The following is a 22151-nucleotide window of genomic DNA, read 5'->3' as shown; positions in this document are numbered from 1 at the left end:
GAACCATGGATCATGGTAAAGAACATATGTTGTCTTACCTGTTACTCGAATCTGTGTTATTTTTGTTTGGCTGTTAATCTGGCCAAGTAGGCACCTTCTTGATTGAGTGCAGCCCTGTGCATCTATCTTGAACCATCCATTACGTTTGCATGATTACATGGTAGCAAACAGTTGCGCACCTTGTCTCCACATCTCATGTGGTACCACCACATTTGTGAATGCATGAAAGCCACAGCACATGGAGCATGAGAGTCAGCTGAGGTTAGAGCAGATGAAAGCTGAAGGTCAGTGGACCCACTTCATGTGTTTTTTGGATGAGCTCATGGCTGGTGAGTCAGTGGTGTCTGTGTGGAGCTGTTATGGTAACCGACTGCAGTGCCCTGGCATTGCTGTGGGTTTCCCTGTAATCCAGGCTCATCCAAGAATTGCGCCCGGCGGGCATGCCCACACCCCATGGGTGCAAGACAGTGTAGTTCAGCACCCCGTACACGACCATATGTTGCTAGCGTCGCCATAGGAGAGAGAGAGAGAGCTGCTGCAGAGCGAGTGATACCGCACAGCACTGCTCTGCGCTGAAGTGTCCAGCGGTCAGATCTAACATAAACAAAATATTCCATTGTAGAATTAATTTTATGTAAGGGATATAGAGTCTCATTCTTGCTGTTAGTAGTTATAAGTAAGTATTTTTTGTTATACTTCGTGCTGCAATTTTTTGTATCCCTTTTCAAAGTTTAGAAATCGGATCCTTAGTTTGCTGTTTTGTAGGTAATAATTTTAACTGACCAAGTTTGAAAACTTATTAAAATAGAATTAAGGCTATAAAGCTCTTAAAGTCTTACAGTCAACATTGTTAAAGAAGACAATTAACATTTTACACGTTTTTCTTTTTCGAGGAAACGATTTTGTCTAGGCTTGGTACAATATTCCGTGAGACTGCTAACCTCAAAGAATTGGTCAAATTTTTATCGCCAAGGAATGAATGGTTCTTAGTTTGAGCAAGCTTTAAAAGAGAGAACAAGTGCTCACAAATATATGTGGAACCAAACATTGAGAGAACTTTGTCCATGTGCTTGTGCAAAAGAGGATATTTCTCTCGTGGAAGACAGCTGTAAAAGTCATCCAAAGTTTTACACATAAGAAAGCGGTCCTTCAGGTGTATATGGCACTGTAGGTCAATCAGCTCTAGTTTAAGCACTTGTGAGACGTCCTCTGCCCGAAGGGAAAACGGGCGAACAAATATATCTATCGGCTGGCGTTCAGGGCAGTCCGCACGGCCAACTAAGCGGCACGGCTCGGTCACTGCAGCAACATACGAATTCGCCCGGGGTGCTAGCGCCCAAGGGGCACAGTTTGGATGAGCCTGCTGTAATCTCTCAGCCAGATATAACCTGTTCTCTGAAATGTCATGTTGTCTTGCAGTTAATGCTGACTGACTGGGAGTTGGAAGTTTAAGTATCCAAACTGCATAATATCCTATGGGAAGTATTCTTGTAGTAGTCTCCAAAATAGTGAGAATGTGTTGCTATGAATTCTTATTTCAAATTTGAGTAGTCAAAGCTGTTGTTCTATTGATTTTCTCAGATACTGTAGTAGTGCTGTTTTTGCTGTTTCAAATTTCCCAACAGATGAGGGTGCACTTGGAATGTTACTAATAATGTAAACACGACTGGACTCTTTGCACAGAAGGGTTGCACATTTGGATATGTCATCATCAATATCATTACACAGTAAAGTGAGTTTTACCATCCAAAACCAAGTCTCCAGGTGATCTGGTTGAGAAAAATGTAGCTTGATCATATGACCTGGATGAAGCATCACATCACCAAAACTCAATCCATGCTGGGTGTGTGAAGTCTGCCTGGGAATATCAAATGACAAGTTCTGTTACTAGCACAGCACAGAAGGAAACCCAGGGTAAGCAATAAGTGTGTCAATCAGTTGAGCACAGATTTGTGGCACAAACAGGTTCGTCTGGAACAACATGGTATGGAAGGCCCGATCAGTACACTTACATGATGTAGTGAAACAGTTAAATAAAGACAATAACACACATTTAAATACTCCAACTATTAAGATGTGAAGATACAGCATTTTTTTAGTATATTTGCAAATTTTAGTTCACATTGGAGTTTAAGATATTTGAAACTAGGAGCCAGTATTCTGTGAATTCAACAAGTTAAAAAAGTGTAATGAGGTTGATAATGAAGCAGGAATGTCTACAAATGTGAAAGATGAACAGAGCAGTTATTCCTTTGAACAAAGTGAAGTAAACTTTTCAGTGATGAGTCAAGATTGAGGAAGTGAGTAAAAAATCAGGTCAGTAAACAGATGAAAGTAATTTTAGCAGTGAGTTCTGAAATAATTGCACTGCAAGCAGCAAAATAGACAAACACAGATCCAAAGTGCACCCTTGCAAACTGTACTTTACTATCTTTGTTGAATAAAAATCTGGAAACTTTACGTGAACTGGTAGGTAAATTAAACCGAAATATGAAGGTTATGGGCATAAGGGTTGATGCTTTGGAGAAAAATGTTGGTAGTGAAATGAAAGCCATATATGAACAGCTGACAATAGAGTAAATAGAAAGCTTTTGTAGTGCGTGTTCAGTTAGTAAACAATATCTGAAAACAGATTGAGCTGACAGAGATTAATACTAATGAAAGATGCAGAGTTTAGAAACATGAGTTGAAAAAAAAGATGAAGAGTAAAGCATCTGAAGCTAAAACAGATGTTGATGGAAGAAAGCAACTTTCAGAATTGAAGGTACAGGAGGTAGAAAAGTTAAAAACAGTTACTGCAAAAATTTCAGAGAAAGTAGAAATGTTAGAGAGTTGTTGTCAAGTGAACAATATTTTTCAGTTAGACGGGCATGTTGTGGGAACATATTAATCAATAATGAAAAATTTGATGCCAAGGGAACCCTTCATGCAGTGATTATTGAAGATTCATGTAGGAAGATGATTCCACAGGCATATCCCAAAATTGACAAAATTAAAATTGCAGAACAGAGGCTTGCAGGAGACACACAAAGCTGTAGCACTTTGGAAAAATTTTTGGAAAAATATCATTCAAAAAGTACACAAATGGATCTATGTAACTGGAAAATAAAAGAGTACAGTGAAGATCTGTACAGAAAACCAAAACATATTAATGTGTCAGTCCCTGAAGAACATTTGTGGATGACTGTGTATAGAAAGCTGCCATCAGAGATGAAAAGGTACATAAGTGTTGGAGATCATAACCTGGAAATCTTTTTGAGAAAATGGGTGAAGCAGGTAGTTGGAACTGAAGTGGTGATTGAAATGTTCATGGTAAACCTGGGTGGCATAGTCAAGGAAAGCAAAACCAAGTTTATAATGTACTAATGACAGAAGTAGCTAGAGGGTGAAGAGGAGGAAGAGATTCAAAGCCCTGGAGGAACACAAATAGACAATTTAATGATATGGGTAATGAGTAAAACATCAACCTACAACGGTGACGGGCCTAACTGTAGCAGGTTGGAAGCAAAGTTCCATGGATTACAATTGCAGGCTATGAACTGGTGACAGTAAAACCATTCAAATAAGTAACAGCTATTGGGGAAATAATGGGATAAAGATAGGAAAATTCAGTGGAGTAAGTACCAAAAGAGTTGTAATGGAGTAAGGAACAGATAAGTTGTAGTTTAAGGAAGATTCAGTCTCCAATAAAGGAAGATGAAGATATTAGAACAAACAGATTGTCAAATGTGCACAGAGGTTGCCAAGCTAATGAGGGAAATAGAGATTGTGATGTAAATGTTTGTAATACCAGTCTAACGGTTTCCTCCTATAAAGGGATTTATAATAAGTATGTGGGAGAAATGAGTAGGTTAAGTGAAGGTCTTGAGGAATATTCTTAAGAAAAAGGAGAATTAGTGAAAGGGAAGACTGAAAAATGTGTAGTGGACAATAGTGCAGGTAGTGAAGAGGTTAAATTGAATATAGTAAAGAGAGTGAATTGTGTGAAAGTGGGGAAAAAATCAGAAAATAACATGGAATAAGAGAATAAGGAAGATAGTCATGTAGGAGCTTATGTTGACACTGGTGAAGGCAGTGAAGGACATAGAGCAGTCATTACAGAAGTAGTTCGAGTGGGAAATGATGAGCCAGAAAGTGAGATCAGACTATTCTTCATTAGATAATGGATGATCAATTGGACAGAAAAGATTGTCAGTCTGTAGAATCTTTGGAAATGGAGGTAAAGAGAGATGAACCAAGGCTAGGGGAAGTTGTAGACAGCTCACAGGAGGGTGCAACACTACTGAGGAAATGTATAGTTCAATGAAATCTGATTGAACATCAGAGGCTACAGAACAGGATTTGTTGAGACAGGAAAATGAATGTGCACTGTATAGAAAGGAGCTACCCTTGATAATGGTCAATATTTATGGTTTAAAGGAAAGGGTTTTGTTGGACATATGAAGTGAAATCACAGTTATGTCAGGGGCATTTAAAGGTAAACAATGAGTTGTCAGTATCTGAAGTAAAGGTGGTTGGTGCCACAGGTAAGTTAAACAAAGCAATAAAAAGACAAGTTTATATGTCGTTTGAGATGGAGGGATGTGAAGTAGAGCATGACTTCTAAGTCATACCTGATTTGTGTTTAAATGCAATTTTAGCAATGGACCTTATCAGTAGGTTTAATGACTGTAATGACAATGGGTACCTGTTAAGATGAGAATATTATGAAGACTGCTGAATCAACTAGTGACAAGATGGAATCATTCAGGAGGAAGGTAAGTGAAATCCAAAGTATTAGTGAGGATCAAAGGCAGGAGTCATATAACACATGGGTTAACAATGAAGATGTATTTTCTGAGGAACCAGGAAGGGTGAAAAATTATGGATGTCATCTGTCGTGTTAAATGATTGATGAAGCTGATGACACATTTTCAGTATGTTAGCATTATGTAATACAGGTCTTTTATGACACTGTATTTTCCAGTGTGATACAAATCTGCCTGTACAAAGCAGTGTTAATTTTAAATTTGTTCTTACTTATAGTTTAAGATGAGAAATATTACTTCATATATGTACATGTGAATAAGAATTTTGATTATAGATGGAAATGTTTACTTATTTCTGAAAGAAATGAAAATGAAAGGAGTAATTACATGAATTAGATAAGTGGTTAAGAGTACAGAATAAGATTAATATTTAAATGCACACAAGTTGGTTGTGTATTTAATCTTAATGACTAAATCACCATTGAATTATAGAACAGTCAATAACAACTGAGTAGAAAGGAGGAGGCAAAAGTAAAAAATTTCTGACAGCTCTACAAAAATTTTTGAGAAAGTAATGTATTCAAGAGTAGCCTCCCATATTTGTAAAAATAAAGTACTAACAAAATGTCAGTTCGGTTTTCAGAAAGGCTTTTCAACAGAAAATGCTATATACGCTTTCACTGATCAAATATTAAATGCTCTGAATAACCGGACATCACCCATTGGTATTTTTTGTGATCTCTCAAAGGCCTTTGATTGTGTAAATCATGGAATTCTTTTAGATAAGCTAAATCATTATGGTTTGAGGGGGGCAGTGCACAAATGGTTTAATTCATACTTAACTGGAAGAATGCAGAAAGTTGAAATCAGTGGTCCATGTAATGTTAAAACAACAGCTGATTCCTCAAACTGGGGGGCTATCGAGTACGGGGTCCCACAGGGTTCAGTCTTAGGTCCTTTCCTGTTCTTGATATACACTCCTGGAAATTGAAATAAGAACACCGTGAATTCATTGTCCCAGGAAGGGGAAACTTTATTGACACATTCCTGGGGTCAGATACATCACATGATCACACTGACAGAACCACAGGCACATAGACACAGGCAACAGAGCATGCACAATGTCGGCACTAGTACAGTGTATATCCACCTTTCGCAGCAATGCAGGCTGCTATTCTCCCATGGAGACGATCATAGAGTTGCTGGATGTAGTCCTGTGGAACGGCTTGCCATGCCATTTCCACCTGGCGCCTCAGTTGGACCAGCGTTCGTGCTGGACGTGCAGACCGCGTGAGACGACGCTTCATCCAGTCCCAAACATGCTCAATGGGGGACAGATCCGGAGATCTTGCTGGCCAGGGTAGTTGACTTACACCTTCTAGAGCACGTTGGGTGGCACGGGATACATGCGGACGTGCATTCTCCTGTTGGAACAGCAAGTTCCCTTGCCGGTCTAGGAATGGTAGAACGATGGGTTCGATGACAGTTTGGATGTACCGTGCACTATTCAGTGTCCCCTCGACGATCACCAGTGGTGTACGGCCAGTGTAGGAGATCGCTCCCCACACCATGATGCCAGGTATTGGCCCTGTGTGCCTCGGTCGTATGCAGTCCTGATTGTGGCGCTCACCTGCACGGTGCCAAACACGCATACGACCATCATTGGCACCAAGGCAGAAGCGACTCTCATCGCTGAAGACGACACGTCTCCATTCGTCCCTCCATTCATGCCTGTCGCGACACCACTGGAGGCGGGCTGCACGATGTTGGGGCGTGAGTGGAAGACGGCCTAACGGTGTGCGGGACCGTAGCCCAGCTTCATGGAGACGGTTGCGAATGGTCCTCACCGATACCCCAGGAGCAACAGTGTCCCTAATTTGCTGGGAAGTGGCGGTGCGGTCCCCTACGGCACTGCGTAGGATCCTACGGTCTTGGCGTGCATCCGTGCGTTGCTGCGGTCCGGTCCCAGGTCGACGGGCACGTGCACCTTCCGCCGACCACTGGCGACAACATCGATGTACTGTGGAGACCTCACGCCCCATGTGTTGAGCAATTCGGCGGTACGTCCACCCGGCCTCCCGCATGCCCACTATACGCCCTCGCTCAAAGTCCGTCAACTGCACATACGGTTCACGTCCACGCTGTTGCAGCATGCTACCAGTGTTAAAGACTGCGATGGAGCTCCGTATGCCACGGCAAACTGGCTGACACTGACGGCGGCGGTGCACAAATGCTGCGCAGCTAGCGCCATTCGACGGCCAACACCGCGGGTCCTGGTGTGTCCGCTGTGCCGTGCGTGTGATCATTGCTTGTACAGCCCTCTCGCAGTGTCCGGAGCAAGTATGGTGGGTCTGACACACCGGTGTCAATGTGTTCTTTTTTCCATTTCCAGGAGTGTACATTAATGACTTACCATTCCACATTGATGAAGATGCAAAGTTAGTTCTTTTTGCTGATGATACAAGTATAGTAATAACATCCAAAAACCAAGAACTAAGTAATGTAATTGTAAATGATGTTTTTCACAAAATTATTCAGTGGTTCTCAGCAAACGGACTCACTTTAAATTTTGATAAAACACAGTATATACAGTTCCGTACAGTAAATGGCACAACTCCAGTAATAAATATAGACTTTGAACAGAATTCTGTAGCTAAGGTAGAATTATCAAAATTTTTAGGTGTGTCCATTGATGAGAGGTTAAACTGGAAGCAACACATTGATGGTCTGCTGAAACGTCTGAGTTCAGCTACGTATGCTATTAGGGTTATTGCCAATTTTAGTGATAAGAATCTCAGTAAATTAGCTTACTATGCCTACTTTCATTCACTGCTTTCGTATGGCATCATATTCTGGGGTAATTCATCGTTGAGTAGAAAAGTATTCATTGCTCAAAAATGTGTAATCAGAATAATTGCTGAAGCCCACCCACGGTCATCCTGCAGACATCTATTTAAGGATCTAGGGATCCTCACAGTAACCTCACAGTATATATATTCACTTATGAAATTTGTTGTTAATAATCCAGCCCAGTTCAAAAGTAATAGCAGTGTGCATAGCTATAACACCAGGAGAAAGGATGATCTTCACTATGGAGGGTTAAATCTGACTATGGCACAGAAAGGGGTAAATTTTGCTGCCACAAAAGTCTTTGGTCACCTACCAAACAGCATCAAAAGCCTGACAGATAGCCAACTAACATTTAAAAATAAGTTAAAACAATTTCTATATGACAACTCCTTCTACTCATTGGCTGAATTTTTAGATATAAATTAAGGGGAGGGGGGGGGGGGGCAAAAAAAAAAACTTAAACATTACTGTCATGCAATATTTTGTCTAATGTAATATCTTGTACAGACATCTTTTATTAACCGACATGTTCCACATCATTACGAAGTGTCGTATTCATGATGTATGGAACAAGTATTAATCTAATCTAATCTAATATAAGAGGTTTCTTCAATGAAGTGATATCACTTCCTGTGAAGTATATTTCAAAGTAAATGCATTATGTATAGTATCTGATAAAACAGGAGTGACATTATTATGCCATACATTCTGAATATGATTATACCAAGGGGCATTAATATTTATAATTTTTCATTATCTAAAAATATTAAAACATAGTAGTAGGAAGTGTAGGTGTTAGATTGAGTGAGAAATAATATTAACTGAATAGTTTGTAATGTTGTAAATACGTAACCTGTATTGAGATTAATGAAAAGGATATTGATAACTGCAGTGGTTATTCAAAGTAAAAGGATTAAACGTAAGTGCCAAAAGGCGAATATATACTAAACAAAAATTATAAGCAGTTGTAATTGTGCAATTTGTGTCAGCAAGGACTGACAGAAATTTGTTTCTGATTAAATGACTTTTAAATGAAATGGCAAACAAGCAAAGCATGTTTTACTGTAAAGGAATAAATGGCAGATAAGATTGGAAATGAAGAACTTAAAGAAGCCGTGTGCATTAGGCATTGCATTGCAGCAAGGAGACATTGAGATGGTGACAAAAAGGGACAGACCAAGGGTCAGAGTGAGTATTAACAGGTGAAACTAACTAACAAACATTTTCTATTTCAGGTATTTACAAATATAATTTTGTGTTTAATTCTCAAGAACAGTACTAACTGCGAAAGACTTATGAAAAGATTATCTTACTTGTTCAGCATGTGGACACTAATAAATGACATCACTTTTGATTAATATTTTTCAAAAATACGTGATTCAGTTAATATCTAAGAATATTAATATTTTGTAATTAAGTGACTCATTTGTTCCTATTACATAATTCCATGGATGTAATTTTTTCACATGTTATAGTATTAAGAGATTTCAAGAAGATTTATGTAAGAATTCTTACATATGAAATAATTTTAATTAATCTAATAATTTTAGGAAAAAGTAACTAACAGATTTCTTGTTTCAAATGAGTAAGCTAATTTATGTTGTTCCACTTATTTGTGCAGTTCTGCAATCAATCAATCAATCAGTCTCTTTATTCATCCATTAACAATACGCATTGTGTGGATGTAGTCAATTACAATATAGTTTCTTACCTTTAATTTGTTCCAAAAACTTGGGTAATAAATACAAATATTTTATATCAGTATATACAAATAATATTACTTTTCCATATTCAGATATTCTTCAATGCTATAAAAACTATGTGTTAGTAAAAATTGTTTAAGATCTAGCTTGAACGTTATGTGTCCTAAAACTGTGGAATTATTGATGTGATATTGTCATAAAATGAACTATAACAGACATGAAGGTTATGTGACACCAAAACATGATCAAAAAGACAATAATCCAGCTAAATGGCCCTTCTGATTGTAAAGTGCAGTTCTGAAGAAATAAGAATCTTTTTATTATCAATGAAGGCTATACCATCCATTAACATTGGTAAAGTGGATTCATATGATACCTGACATTTTTTTAATACAATTTCATAGTACATTTGGCACTGAATCGAACAGTATGTACTGTTTTGCAGTTGTAGTAAAGTGATAGAATCAAAAACTGCACAGTATTCCTTGTACAAATAATTATCTTGCCCAATTCATAATTGGCAGTTTAGTTGTATGTGTGACAGTGTGAGTGATTATTATGTTTACTATGACTGTAAGTTACTGTGTAGTCTAAAGTAATATAAGCAATGTTCTCAAAGTTTTGTTTATTAATTTCAAAATAGTGTACATTGTAGTGCCCCCAGAATTTTATGAAAGTCTGGAGACACTTGTGTTCCAGCCATTTCAAACACGCATTATTTTAAAGCAGGGCGTAAGAATGAGCATGGGATACTGCACCCATTTATTGTTTGTCCAGGCGAAACAGGAAGGGAGATAATTCGTCGGGGCTGGCAAGTGTTCAGCGCAACCTGCCTAGAATAAACAAATACGGCCCGGAAGCTCTGTGGCCAGCTGCAAAGAGTAATGTAGCTTTGTATTGTTGAAACACAAATAGAGTGACTCGAGAGAGTGACTGTTTATTAGCGTTGAACTACTGTTGAGAGTACATGGACTAGACCTGGATAGTCAGCCATCATAAAAGCTTATGTATCAATTGTGTTCAAAAATGTGTAATTAACTGAGTCTGGGTGCCTGGTAATGTGTGGGCTTACGTCATAAAGTTTAGTTGTTTTTTTGTACAAAGTAGAAATAAATATGTTGTGGTGCATTGAATGATATTCCAAGAGTAGCATATTTTTTTAAATAAGAAGAGAGAGAGAGAGAGCACGAGAGAGTGAAAATTTCCCCTTCCTAGCAGTGAAATCTTCGGAGAAGCGTCCGGTGCTAGCAGAAGACATCAGTGCTGCAAGAAAGCAGAACCAGCATTCTTCAACAAGGAAGTCCATAAAAATGCTTAATCTGTATAGAGAGAGCTTAACATTACACCGGGCCACGGCAAGAACATGGCGACAGTAAAGAAAGGACCTGAGAAAGAAGGGGAAATATTAAAGAAGTTATAAGAAAAAGAAAAAAACAACAGTTGGAAGTTGCCATAGCAACCGATAACAGCAAGGTTGAAGAGCGATTCCACGATACTTATTCAGAAATATCATGTTGATAAATGGTGAAATGATTAAGGGAATCAAGAAAACCGCACAACACACAGTTAGTCTCAAATCGCTGGCGCCGCCGTCTACAAATGCTGATGCCAACATCGCATCACACCAATGCCAATGCAGCCATCCACAAAAGCCGACGCCGTCATCCACCTACACCAACGCTGCCGTCCATCAACGCTGACGCCACCATACACCGTGCCGACGCCGCCTACCACCGACGCCGGGTGAGCTACTACTGATCTTTGATTGTTTGTGAAGTGTGGGAGGTTGTGGAAATAAGCGAGTGTACTTTTAATGATAACTAGATTAAAGGCAAAACAAAACACAATGGAAAAGGAACATCAATCTGTAGAGTCTGTTGGGGCTATGGGAACTGAAAAACAGGGGCCAGATTTAGGCGAAGTAACGAGGTTTATCAGAGCGCAGTTTGAATCACAGAACATGAAACAGGACGAACTGAAGGAAAAATTAAATTCTAAGTTAGATTTGCAAAACACAAAACTAGAGGCTCAAGTTAATATCCTAAGTAATCAGATGCAAGAATGGAAAAAAGAATTGAAAAAAGAATTGTCCATTTCCCTGAGTGAACAGAAAAATATTTTATTTAAGGATTTAGAACAAAGAAATGAAGCTAAACTAAAAGGGTTAGTTCAAAAATTAGAATATTATGTAGATTGTAAATGTAGTAATTTGGAACCACAATTTAACAAAAAATACGACTCTTTAAAAAATGTGTGTAATGTTACATTTGATATGGTCGAACGAGAATTAACTATGCTAAAAACCAATGTCCAGAAACAAGATAAGTTGCTCCCCCTAGTACAGGCACAAATTTCAGGGGTCAGATCACGGGTGGAAACTGTAGAACAGAACTTCAAAGAAAAGTTAATGACAGCAGAGCTTGTAAATTTGAATGGCTTAGAAGAACAAGAAGAAGAATTAATAGGACGAAAGGTTGAAGACAAACTGAGTGTTGATATATCTTCACCTATAGTAACTTCCAATTTAGATAACACCATGGAAGACTTATAAATGTTGAGGAAAGAATTCAACCTTATGCAGGAGAAACTAGAGAAATTCACAGTTTCCCAAAATATCATATTAAATAAGGATATAACAACTGATTTGCAATGTGGATCAAATTCAGGCTTGTCGAGACAGTTTCCTAAATTCAGACCAGATAGGGAGGTACATCCCACCCATTTCTTAAAATGGTTTAACCAAGCCATACCTAAAAGTTGGGAGGATGCTAAGAAAATAGAGTTTGTGATAGGTTATTTGGAGGGTGAAGCTTCAGAATGGAGCACAGTAAATATTGAAAACTTCATATCCTGGGAAGATTTTCAGAGAAAGTTTAAGGAAAAATATTGGTCTTCAAGTGCACAAGAGAAGCTGATCTCAGATTTGTGGGATCCTAAATACTATAGTAATGCCTGGTGTACAATGCACAAGTATTTTGACTGGCATTTGACAAGGGTGAAATATTTAGTAGATCCTGTGACAGGAGAGGAAAAGGGAATGTATAATGTTAAGCATATAAAACGATATGTACAAAACCCCCAGGGATGTTGACGTTCTGTGTCAACGGGTGGAGTGACGTCCTCCGGTTCCCGAGTTGGGTTCGGTGTTACTTCCACATTAGTTTTCCTAAACCAAACTCCCTTCAGATCTTTGACTATCCTGTAATCTATTTATAGCCCTTAAGCTATCCTATCATATTAGTATTAAAAGAGACCAATTATGACTACACGATTATGACTAATTTAGGGAGTCACAATAAACAGTAACCTCTAAGCGTGAGATAAAACAAACAGGGTAACATTCTAACAGGAGATATAATATGATGGTACTGTTTAGGAAGAATGATACCTAGATGACATAAACTGAACATGTGTATGAAATATAAAGTGAAGTGACTAACTGAATAACTATTTGATTATAATGTATATAATTTCTATTTTTATAGAATGTTTTATATTTTTTTGTAAAGTGTGATGTGATTGGGTAGGGTTTATATCTAATTTTCAAAGGGATGGGTAGCATAGGCACAGACACGACCCCACACACCACACCCTTCATACAATCCTCGCAAACAAGTGTGACTGGTTCTTCATCATTTGCTGTTCCATAGGAGTTGCTAAGATCTTTTTTTCGGGGACTTCAAAGGTGACAGTGATAATGTCCGTTCTGCAGGAGATGCCAAACATCATACATCCTCCTGCTTCTCACTTAAGTACTGGTGAAGTGGGGATCCTGGGGAAGGGGGGGGGGGGGGAAGGGTTTCCTGTCTTTGGGGCTGTCTTCTTTCTTTCTTCCTTCGATCTTACCAACCAATTCTTTTATTTCCTTTCTTACTTCTCTTAAGAGTACCAGTCTATCTTTCCCTCTGTACACATTCATATACTTCTATCGCTGAAGTCCTTCTCTTTTCCATGATTTCTAAAAATCTTCAACTAAGAACCTTAGTGGGCCAAAGAATCAGGATGCACAATCACACTTCCACCTCAAACAATTAAATACAAAGACGCATAGAAGTAATACACAGGGAGATGTAACAACCGTCACAGATAAGGGGGGAGGTAGTGCTCAGGAAGGGCTCGAGCACGGTTGCACATCTCAAGTGAAATGGTATAGTAAGCTTAAGCTAAAGGAACAAGGGGGGACAAAGTGTGTATCCACCTGTGTTCATAGGTATAGTAGTACAAAGTAATATGAAGGGAGATAAAAAGAAATAGATATGAAGCCAGGGTATCAAGTCAAATAAGTTTCTGATAAATAATAGGATTGTGCAGACCAAATAGCCTGAAGAAAAGAAATAAAGTTACAACCATGGATGAAACATATTTTGTTAGTAAGGCTATGTAAGTGAGCTGTAAGCAATGAACAAGCGAAGAATTTAAGCAGGTAGGCTGAAGGACTCAGGAGGAGGAAAGGAGAGGTAGATAGAAATTTTACCAGGAAATTTTAAATAAAATAGTGTGCAGAGGAGTACAAACAGGCAAGACTAGGAATCATTGTTAATGAAGATAGGGAGGGCACATCCGATATAGATGAAATGAAAGAAAGAGAGGCAGGTAGGCAGACCCAGAGGAGGCTGACCTACACTGTGCGGACAGGGGCAACATAAAGGGGATTGACCTGTACCATAGTTTAGTATAAATGTACCCAAGGATGAGGAAGAAGATATTTACATAGTATCAACCCTTATGTAGATTGGAACCCAAAGGGAAAGAGTGGTATAGTGACCTGAGATTGTAGTGGAAAGTTTCTCCTGGTAAATTTGAATTCTAAAATTTTTTAAATAGAAAAGACAAGTCCTGCACGAGGAGATAGAAAAAAGAGAAAACCCCCAGTACAACTAATTTTTTTCAGACCCGGAAAACTGGTGGTTATCATTGCAACAGCTTCTTTTAAAAAAAAATAAAGACTTTACTCAGAATAACACATGAACTTTGAAACTGGCTAAGGGGAGGGATTTATTTTGGCTCAATCCCGGAAGCAAGAGTAGATAAATCTATCGGAAATAGCTAATACTTGTTGTACTATTAGTTTATCATACTACTATGTCCATGAAAGATATTACCAACAGCTTAATGAAATACCGGAGATGGAAGAGAGTTTTTGTACCTAATGCTTCTATGTAGTACAGAGTAACAAGATAAGTGTTAAGAAGAAAAATTATTAAAATACATGTTGTGTGCAAAATAACGAATGTTCGAGCTAAGGGGAGGGATATGTAGTGCCCCCAGAATTTTACAAAAATCTGGAGACACTTGCATTCCAGCCGTTTCGAAATCGTGTTATTTTAATGCAGGGCATAAGAATGAACATGGGATACTGCACCCATTTATTGTCTGTGCAGGCGAAACTGGAAGGAAGATAATTCATTGGCACTGGCAAGTGTTCAGCACGACCTGCCAAGAATAAACAAATACAGCCCAGAAGCTCCATGGCCAGCTGCAAAGAGTAATGTAGCTTTGTATTGTTAAAAAACAAATGGAGTGACTAGATATAGTGACTGTCTATTAGATGTTAAACTGCTGTTGAGAGTACGTGGACTGTACGTGGATAGTCAGCCATGATAAAAGCTTATGTATCAATTGTGTTCAAAAATGTGTAATTAACTGATTCTGGGTGCCCGGTAATGTGTGGGCTTATGTCATAAAGTTTAGTGTTTTTTTTGTACAAATTGGAAATAAATATGTTGTGATGCATTGAATGATATTCCAAGAGTAGCGTATTTTTTAAATAAGAAGAGAGAGAGGGAGAGCACGAGAGAGTGAAAATTTCCCATTCCTAGTAGTGAAATCTTCGGAGAAGCGTCCGGTGCTAGCAGAAGACATCAGCGCTGCAAGAAAGTAGAATCAGCATTCTGCAACAAGTAAGTCCACGAAAACACTTAAGCTGTATAGGGAGAACTTAACATTACACCGGGCCACCACAACATGTGCAAGAAACAGTATTTCTCCTTGCTTATCATTGGATAGTCTGATGATGGTGGTCACATTTTTGCATAAAGTGGTACTATTCAATTACAAAATCTTGACAGCTGCATTATAGTGGCTGTTGCACTGCTCAAGGTGTGTTCCAAGTGATAATGGTCACTGGGCATGAGAATGTTCAATGGAGCTCTAGTAGTCACACAATTCTGCATGAGTTGCTGGAAAAATGGATGTTCCTGAAGAACAGCACTTGATCATTGCACAAATCCAAAATGAATGAATTAACTGCTCCATGGAAATTGTGACAACACTGTAGGTAATCCATTGCAGGACTCATGTGAAATGAGGTACTGGCTTATATAAACAATGAACAATGGTTTTCTTGCTCTTAAATCGAACCACCATACATATGAGGACCAAGACTGACTAAACACTAACCTCTCTCCTCCCTAATGAAGGAACAAAGTTCCAAAAGCTGGGATGTGTATATTTTCTGTTCTGTTTTGTGTATCTATCAGCTGTCCTGAGCTGAGGTAAGTACTGGCCAGCCCCTCTATCTCTTTGTTAGTACTTGTTGTAAACACTAAATATGTCACACATGTCACTATTTCTTCTTCTCATAGACTTAAAAATCTATATGGTACCAACACTATTTCTTGATTCCATTGTATCTAGCTGTGTAGGAGTCCCCACAACTTCAACAGACTAGAATAAATCACCTAAACATGATATGGAAGCTAATAAGTCACCCAGAAGATTTTTAGAAGTCATAACAGAAATCTCTGAAAAATATGCCCTAGACAGTGTAAGAAACATTGCAACTGTAACTCCCTTTCCAAACCAGCAGGTTTAAAACTCTGGTATGCATCACAAATAAATAATATATAAATATTGATGCTCCTGTATTATGACAGGCCACAGCACAGTACAGCATATAAGGATAAAGATATTATCATGAAAAATCACTACAGATCTACAAACAAGGGAGCAAAATATAAGCCCAATGATGATAGATTCTTAACTCTTTAAATATATGGAAAACAGCATGGGAACTCATCCAAGCAAATCAACTTTCAGTAGAATGATTACAGAATTTGAATTCCTACTGGCATGTTAAATAAACTTACCATGCCAGTCCTCTATTAGACATCAACGTCAAGAGAGGTGCGAGTGAGGCAGAAGCACTACTGCCACCATCACACAATAAAGCAAATGAACATTTTAGGTAGTCATATAATTTGTTGACAAGTCAGTGAAGCAATAGATAATTGTATCCTTAACAAAAATAACAAAAAAAGTAAGTCTAACCAGATTGTCTACAAAGACCCACAATCAAGCCAATCTATTTAAGAAATGTAACGTAGCCTTTTGCCTGATGATTACCAGCCCCTTTCACTTGTCCCAGTAATTTATAAAATGACAGAGTGCTGTATGCAACAGTAGATGAACCATTATTTTGAAAATAATAACTTAAGCTGTTCTGTGCAGTGTGGCTTTAGAGCTACTATCACTACTGTGAAAAAAATTGATAGCATTACAACAAAAGTATATGACTGTTCTTAGAATAAGTCAGTAAGCTATGTGATGCTAGTGGATCTAATGACATCCTTTCAAACATTGTCTCATAGTTTCCTAATAAGAAATCTACAGTACTACTGAATTTGGAATTTTGGGAGAATGTTCTCTACTTATTGCAGTCACACCTAAGAAATAGGAAACAGTGTGTGTAACTATCCAAAAATCAGATTCCTTATCTGCTACAAAAGAACTACTACTTGTATCCCTTCTGTTCATTATATGTGTAAATCTTTTGCCTTCCAGATCACCCAATGAGGCTGTACGGTATGCAGAAGACACTTCATTAATTGCTCAGAATATCAGCCTGGATGAGTTACAACTGAATATAGCTGCAGTAATAGGTAGGCATAACTCCTGGTTTCAGGCTAAAGCATTACACAAATAGTAGGAAAACAGGAAACATTGTATTTAATTTAAATGCCCCCAAAAATGAAACTAAATCAGTCAGATGTTTTGGTTTCCATAATGATGAGCTACACCTGCTTTGACATATATTGCAACTCCACCTTTCCTTCTATTTTATCTACAGCAGCTATGAGCTAAGAAAAACCCTCTAGCTGAGGCATCAGCATGGCAGTCCTTACATGGTGCAAACACAATAAATGGGCTTCTACATTACAGTATTTTTTTATTGAGTCTTGTCTAATTAGGGTATGTTAAAAGATAGCTTTTATGGAAGATACTACTGTAGTAAAGTGCATTGTTATATAAACTAATCAGTGGTTGCAAATCTAAAACAGTAAACCACAGTGGATCAGCACATCACATTATAACTCTGTCTGTACATAATAATAATAATAATAATATTAAACAACATATCACACTGGTAACATTGTGTACTATTACAATTCATACTTTTATACACTTCCACGTAAAAATTCTAAGTTATCTATTATACATTCTCGAAATCCCTTCACTGTATAAAATTCTTTACTTTCTTTACTTTACTAGACTTAAGTATGTGTTAAGATTTTCATTTTGAAGCCTGTGGATCTGAAATTTTTGCTCATAATAGCTCCATTATAGTGGTGACAATGCATAAGGCTGCTGCAGGGAAAATCTGTGATTTCTTGAAACAGTTTGAATCAGTATTAGTAAAAAAATATCAGAAGACTAAGCAGTTGACCATTATGGGTGACTTTAATGTAAAATTCCTTGCAGACAACATCAGAAGAAGAGAAATGGAACATTTGTTACAATCCTTTAATTTTATTCCAGCAGTTGAATTTCCTACCTGTGTGCCAGGTATCAGTGTAAGCCTTATTGACAACATATCTACTGATAAGTATAGTACCAGTAGACTGGTAGCAGTTGTAGTACTGTAAGTCAAATTCTCAGTTATCTGACTGACCATGATGAATAATTGCTTATTCTTAATGACATGTTTTAGCACTCTGGTTTGCCATGTATTGAATGTATCCCTCCAACAAGGTATCATCCCAGATGAATGAACTATGCCACTGTCAAATCATTATTCAAGAAAGGAGATAAAATTGATGTTTCAAACTACTGCTTGATTTTCCTTTTAACATGCTTCTCCAAATTTCTCGAGAAAGAATTGTGGAATATCTGAACATCCACAAGGCTCTTAGCCGCTGCCAGTTTGGAATCCATGCAGACCTATTGACTGATGATGCTATGTTTTCTTTTACCAATAATATTTTCTTATACCGATAGTGTTTTAGAAGCACTGAACAAGACATTAGCTTCAATACACTCAGGACGGTAGCTAGCTGTGCAAGTGTGTGTGCTGCCACAGAGCTGGAGCAATTCTTCAGACTGCTGAGGATTTGAACTGCCAAACCCTCTCTGTCATTTATAGTCTGCAAACCACCACTGAACTAATGCCATGACCACAGACTCAGCAGAAACATTGGGCCTCGGTACAACTTCTGGTCCCTCATGAAACAATCAATGACTGTAAAAGGTAGCAGTATCCATAGAGTAAGGCAATGTCTACATGAATGTGGGAAAATCTGGCTTTGTATGGGAGGACACAGCTGATGTGAACACATGCCCTGCCACTTTGCTGCATTAACAGCTCTCATACATACACAGCCAGGTGTGACAATCTATCTGTATGCCTGGCCAAACTGATTTAATAACTACCAGATGGGCAGAGGAACAGATACCAAGATGAGTGAAGTTGTGGCAGACATCAAAAACTTTATGTCACCACATTTCAGAGATGAATGACCTCTGTCTGGCTAATGTATACCATCAGCATAAGGGGCACCTACAGTAGGGCGATCCAGTAAGGTAGGTTTAGACAGTGCCATTTTTAAATCATGAAAGACTGCCTCAGCGTCTGGAGTCCAGATGTATTTTTCCCATTTAGCAATTTTTTGGATAGCTCTCATACTGTAACCAAGTGATGCAAATACAACCAATAGTAATTTAGCATCCCCATGAACCTACTTGTCAGCCTCCATCCAAGATTGCTGACACATGCCCGAGCAGTGACACGTGATTCAGAGGTAAGCCATTTAAAATCCTGGTGGTGTATGCAACTTCCACTGCCAGTATTTGACCAAAAAGAGGAGAAGAGATGGTGGCATAAAATTTCTGGTCACTGTCTTTGCACCAATGTCCTGGGTTAAATTACAAAGCTCTCCACAGTGTCTCATGAAGTGAGGGCATGACACTGTGGATGGCGATCCATCTGTCAGATGGAGACATTAAGATCGGTAGTCCCCTTAGGGCTTTTTGATAGTAGAAGGCTATGTGTGAATACTGGGTTTCACTGTTAAAGGCACTCATCACAGTCATCCACACCACATAGATACATACAAAACACTTCATCACAGGGTGGAGGAAGGCAACGGCGAACCACCTCCACTAGATCCTTGCCATGAATGCCAGTGCAGGATCCCTGCATCTGCTCCTCCTATGCACATTCCCTGATTATGTGACTATCCATCTATGAACCTGCATATTTCTTTGAATGTAGGAGGCATCAGCATCTGCTGAATGGCCTCCACTCTCTCGGAGGGGGGGTTATGCCTACATTTGAATAACACATTTCTCTCTGTTAATAATACACTGTACTCCTCCAAACATTAAAATGTCATTCACAAGTGCTCTACATAATGCTGCCCTGTCTTGGGAAATACTAAAATATCATCCATAAATGATAGCCCTCTGAGCATTTCAGGCATGGACCAGTGCTGCATCTGTGGTGTCCTGAGACAGAAAGTTATGGATTTCAACTCAAACTAACTAATGGGTATCTTGACAACTATCTTATGCCTGTCTGCCATGGCCATCAGAATTAGTGAAAATATTTTTACTTAGTCAGCTACCCTGAAATGAGGAACAGTCATCACATTACTGTTGAAATCGGCTACGTTAGATTCAGGATGCCTATCAGGAACCTGAAAGATTCATCTTTTTTTGTACTGTATAAAGCAGCAATGTCCAAGAGCTGCTGGATATAGTTACAATACCTTCTGTCAGCATCTTGTCAAGGTCTGCTTGTGCAGCAAGAAGAGTGTCTCGCGGCAACCAGCAGGTCATCAGTGACTGGTTGTACAGGCATAGTCTGAATGTGGTGCTGGGTACAGTGATGACATCTTTTTCCTGCCACAGCAGGATCTGTGAGGGCAGTGATTTACTGAAGCAGCTCTACAAAAGGTCTGTCATCAAATGCTGAAGTGACCTTACTGGACTACACATGCAGATACCTATTTTGTTCCTCCTGCAGACCATTTTTGTGATGTTGCAGCTCCTGCATATCAGTTCTTTAGTGGAAGCAGACAAATGTGACTGCATGGACAAGTGTTCCATGTATAACTCCTCTTTTTCTCTGCATACCTCATCATACTTCACTTGATTGAGGTGAGGTTGGCTTTTGGGTTTCCTCTGAATAAAATTCTGGTAAGGCATGGTCGAACATATTGGATACTGAGTTGTTCTTGCATAATGCATGCGTGTGCATTTCGCACTGTGTTGGCTGCACTAATGAGTCATGTCAAATGAGCAAAATAGTCATAAGATGCCGGACATGTAATATGGCATCATTGGAAACTAAACAACCTAATATGGAAAATAAGCAAGGGAACAATCCATCGTCCAAATACATTGTCAACTTCTCCCCACATCTGTAAATTTTTGTATCATTGGCCACTGTCAGCAGGGACTGTGGGTTTTCTGATGGGTGCTTGTTCATGTTCTTAGGGTGCAAATGAGTTCAGAGTCAGTGTTAAGGAGGAATTTTTCCACCATAGATAGGAAAAACGAATGGTTGACAGATGAGGCTTTAGTGTACAGATCATGTGGCAGTTTTGATTATCTTGACAAGCGTGCAAACTCTCTAGCGCTCTTCTCCCAGATCTATTTTTTCCAAGTTTTCTATATCTCATACGCAATTATTAGCGTACATATGATATACTGAACAGGATGCAGTGTTTCTCACATTATCGTTAGCGTACCACAAGTGTCCCTTTAGGTGCTCGCGCTCGCCCTCACTCTAGGGTGCATGTGCGCGTGCACGCGCGCTGACTCTATTGGACCTGAGGGGGCCCGACCCCCCTCAAAAATTCCCTTGGCGGCGGGGCGGGGGGGACGGGCGGGGGAAGAGCCCCCTAATAATTTAAGGAAATTATGAGCGTTGTAAAATCACAAAATTATGTTGGAATTTTTATTTTTCCTTGTTTGATGATAGTTACCTTTTAAAATACATTCAATAGTGAGTTAGAACAAATAATTATTATAGTAGTAAGCAGTTTAAGGGGAGTTAGCACAATGAAAATGACCAAATTAACGGGTTTTTTTTATTATAAAATTAATTGTAGTTTTCTGAATAAAACAAATCAAGTTTCACCCTTGTAATTGAATTCTAAGTGTGTTTTTTATTACTGCAAAGTTGATGCGCCACATGAACAGTTGTAACGATTTGGTGTGTCACCGCTGACGGTGCTGCTTGCTGGCTGCAAGCAGGGTATCTTTGCGGAATTAGAGAGCGTTTTGTTTATCCAACATTGTATGGCTTTATCTCTGTGATAAGTGACTGTTCATATCAGTAAACATAAACCCTATACCGCGTGTGTTGACTTGTGGAGTTTGCTTTGTGTTTTTTAGCTGTTCAATTTTACATATTTGACAAATTTTGCTCATACCTGTTTTACGTATTTGGTTTGTGGATATCAGTATTCCCCATTTCAGCAATAAAGTGTTTAAGAAAAGGCACAATGAGTGGAAGAAGAAATCTTTTGTTGTTTTGAAGGGAGATGCTGCTCAGACTGCTTCACCGACTACTCCAAATGTATGTGATAGAATTTCTTCCAGCAATAAACTTTGTGACAGCAAAGAA

The sequence above is a fragment of the Schistocerca nitens genome, chromosome 2, assembly GCF_023898315.1.
Source record: "Schistocerca nitens isolate TAMUIC-IGC-003100 chromosome 2, iqSchNite1.1, whole genome shotgun sequence".
Classification (NCBI taxonomy): Eukaryota; Metazoa; Arthropoda; class Insecta; order Orthoptera; family Acrididae; genus Schistocerca; species Schistocerca nitens.
The sequence above is the reverse complement of the archived record's forward strand: the minus strand, read 5'-3'. Positions refer to the sequence as shown.